This window comes from Lepus europaeus, chromosome 3 (assembly GCF_033115175.1).
Source record: "Lepus europaeus isolate LE1 chromosome 3, mLepTim1.pri, whole genome shotgun sequence".
Taxonomy (NCBI): Eukaryota; Metazoa; Chordata; class Mammalia; order Lagomorpha; family Leporidae; genus Lepus; species Lepus europaeus.
This window is the reverse complement of record NC_084829.1, coordinates 120,465,068-120,469,361: the sequence shown is the minus strand read 5'-3', so window position 1 is coordinate 120,469,361 and position 4,294 is coordinate 120,465,068.

Sequence of the window (4,294 nt, the reverse complement as noted above, 5' to 3'; positions counted from 1 at the left end):
GTCCAAAACATCTTCCTTTTATTGACTTAGAGCAATGGATACACTTTTTAAAGATCTAAATTGAAGAAAAGGAAAAGACTGCTTGTTATCATCTAGTCCTTTCAGCAGTTCTAGGAGAGGAGCAGGGGGGCTATGAGGATAAACTTGAGATAGAGAAATGTCATTGAGCTTGGGGGCCATAGCATTAGTAGATTCAGATCTACCAAAATGCAGTGCACTTTAAAAACCGAGAATGAAGGTGAAACCTTCCAGATTGTGGAGACAAGACCACACCTGAATACGCCCACACTCTCTGATGGAATTAAGCACCTACCTCATTACAAAAACTTCCCTTTATGCAAACTAGCCAGATTGCCTCAACGATAATGAACATAATTAACACTTTCTCAATAGAAGCACTTATCTCCCAGCACTGCTCTTTCCTAGGTTCCTGTAATCATAGATCATTGCTTCTCAAAAAAGGCCAACATGAATCCTACCCTCGTTCCCACAATTAACTTCCAAATTTAAATCATTCCATTGTAAAAACTGAGAATGAGCCAGACAAAATTGTATCTTGGAGAGCCAAATGGCTAGCCATGGGGCCAGGAAAAATCTTCTGAAGTTTATTAAATAGCTAAATCAAAAAAGATTCATGTAATCCATTGTTATAGTTGATAATCATGTAAAATTAAAATGAACCTAACCAATTGAAATGAAAGGGAGAACCATTATCAATGTACTGCCCTTTCATGGTTAGTGTACAAACAAGTGAACAATGTTAACAATACTTTATATTGTATTTATATACATCTCTTCGTAGCCCCCAATATGGCTTAGAATGTTAACAAGGGTTAGAGAAGAATAGTGGAGCAGGTTAGAATGACTCAATTAATAGACTAACTTAAAAGAATGCCTAGAAGTTCTACAAACTGTACCTGCTATAGAAGTACAGAAACTAGCAAAAAGGGGGCAGGAATGAAAAAAATGGCTCTATAAGATGCTCAACAAAGAAATATCTTGACCTTTTTTTCTGAAAAAAAAAAAAAAATAGAGAATAAGAATTGTGGTTGTTTTGAGATTTCATACGTATTGTTAGAACAATGTTTAGCACAAAACAAAAAATCAAAAACTATTTCCAGTATCTATTATAATTTTGGTTTGTGGGAGAACATAGAAGAAGAAAAAGACAGACAATACTATTTTTTGTTCTAAGTCTTTCTCCCATAAATCACAGAAACTTCTAATTATATGGGAATATTGTTTTTGGATTACTTAAATATTGATTCGGGGGTGGGCATTTAGTCTTGCAGTTAAGACACCCACATCCCACATCAGAGTACCTGGTTTCAATATTCAGCTTGGGCTCCCAACTTCAGGTTCCTGTTAATGCACACCCTGGGAAGCAGTGGCAATTGTTCAACTAATTGAATTTCTATCATCTACATGGGAGACTGGGTTGAATTTCTGACCCCCAGCTTCTTCCCAGCTCTCAGATTTCTCCCTAGACATTTCCCAGCAATTGGGGAGTAAACAAGAAGGGCTCTCTCTCTCTCTCTCCCCCTCTCAAATGAAAAATAAATAAATTCAAATATTGAACCAAATTCTGAAATTTTTAAACTTGATGGAAAAAATAGCAACAAGTGACATCATTACTCAAGTCCATAAAGATGAATGCACAGGGGCTGACACTCCAGCACAGTGGGTAAAGCCTCCTCCTGCAGTGCCAGCATCCCATAGGGGTGCCAGTTAGAATCCCAGATGCTCCACTTCCGATCCGGCTCAGCAGTAGAAAGCAATAGAAGATGACTCAAATCCTTGGGTCCCTGCACCCTCGTGGGAGACCTGGAAGAAGCTCCTGACTCCTAGCTCCTGGCTTCAGATCGGCAAAGCTCCGGCCCTTGTGGCATCTGGGAAGTGAACCAGCAGATGGAAGACCTCTCTCTCTCTCTGTATCTCTCTCTCTGCCTCTACTTCTCTGTAACTCTGCCTTTCAAATAAATAAATAAATCTTTAAAAAAAATTTTTTTATTTCTTATATTCACATGACTAACTCACATGTACACCCATTTTTTAAAGTATTTTTTTGGTTAATAAATGTAGTAGTAGAAAAATTTTAAAATACAAACCATTAGTTGTAGGACTCATTCTAATATGATTCATGTTTACATTATTTTTCCCTTTGTTTTAATATGCTTAGTTCTGAAAATTCAAAACACAGACTGCTAGTCCTGAATTTAGTCTCTTAATTTGTAGAGAGCAAAACAATCTTTATACATCAAAGAACAGCACAGAAATTGCAGCTTTAGCAACCAGGACAATATTTTTCATGGTGAATATTGGAGATGTAAAAAAAGGTATAAGACAATTGATGATTCTGATAGGTGTAAGAGTCAGAGGGATCACACAAACAAGACTAGTGTCTGCTAATACTAACTGATAGAATCAAAAAGGGAGAGAAAGATCCAACATGGGAAGTGGGATACACAGCAGACTCGTAGAATGGCAGACGTCCTAAACATCACTCTGGCCTCAAAATCAGCCCTTAAGGCATTCGGATCCGGCTGAAGAGCCCATGAGAGTATTGTAGGCATGGAAAGACAAGACACTCTGGGAAAAAAAAAAAAAAAAAAAAAGAAGACCTAAATGAAAGATCTCTGCATGTGAGATCCCAGTGGAAAGAACGGGGCCATCAAAGATGGAGGTACCTTTCTCTGAAGGGAGGAGAGAACTTCCACTTTGACTATGACTCTATCAGAATAATATCAAAGTCGGCGAACCCTAAAGGCTTCCATAGCCTTGGCAACTCATGACTAGAGCCTAGGGAGATTACTGACGCCATAAACAAGAGTGTCAAATTGTTAAGTCAACAACAGGAGTCACTGTGTACTTATGTCTCATGTGGGATCTGTCCTTAATGTGTTGTCCAATGTGAAGTGATGCTATAACTAGTACTAAAACAGTATTTTTACACTTTGTGTTTCTGTGTGGGTGCAAACTGATGAGATCTTTACTTAGTATATACTGAATCAATCTTCTGTATATAAAGATAATTGAAAATGGAAAAAAAAAAAAACCCTGGTGTTAAATTGGAAATTGCATAGAAAATTAATTAATTTTTAAAAAATATATCATGTGGGATCTCTGTCTTTAATGTGCTGTACACTTTTATTTAATGCTATAACTAGTACTCAAACAGTATTTTTCACTTGGTGTTGCTATGTGAGGGCAAACTGTTGAAATCTTTACATAATATATACTAAACTGATCTTCTGTATATAAAGAGAATTGAAAATGAATCTTGATGTGAATGGAAGGGGAGAGGGAGCGGGAAAAAGGAGGGTTGCGGGTGGGAAGGAAATTATGGGGGGGGGAAGCCATTGTAATCCATAAGCTGTACTTTGGAAATTTATATTCATTAAATAAAAGTTAAAAAAAAAAAAAAAGAAATGCTACAAACTGTGAAGGTAACTTAATAAAATTGGAGACTGTCAAAAAAAAAAAGGTGTAAGAATCAAAATATTTAGAAAAAAGCAAATTAAAGCTTATATGTTACTAGAAAAGGAAAGTCATTTAAAAAAAATCCAAACTGACAGCTGTACACATATGTTGAGAGTTGAGAATATATAAAAAGATGGTTTCAGTAATGAATTTGATAATGATGGCTATTAAAAGTTAATACATTTAAGAAGAAAAAATAAAATCTCAAATTTTCGCTTTGGAAAGTCAGTGGTGAGGAATACAAGATAAATTGTTGAGAAGAGTTAAGAGATTAGAATCACGCAAAGCTTGTATTCTGAAGTGACATGTTTGGGTTTCCTGCTCATCCTTTAATTCATGTTGAATGGTGGAATCATTCTGGTAGTTCACATAATTCTCACCTGAGTAACAATTCTGTGTGATGTAATAAGAAAATTTTAAGATTTAAAACTGACAAAAGCTTCACATAAAAGATATTATTCTATAGAATGGCAAAGAAAAAGTCCTGACATTCAGTTGCAAATATTTATTTCTATAGTTTCTAGCAATACATTGGTTGAAATTTGAACCATTACACAAAGAAGAGTAGTTCAAAACGTCTATGGATAATGGAATTAAAAGATGTTTATTTTGAGGCAAAATGCTTTGAAATCCATACATATGAGGAGTTTTTTTAAAAGTTCATAGAAAATGCACAATTGTGACTTCTCAAGTAAAAATAATCTGCAAGGAGGTGGCATTACTTTAAGTAGAATTTCATATTCTGGAGACTGGCCCCAGAGATTATTGATAAATTTGAAATTCAGAAATTATGGATGACATGATTCAGGTTAGC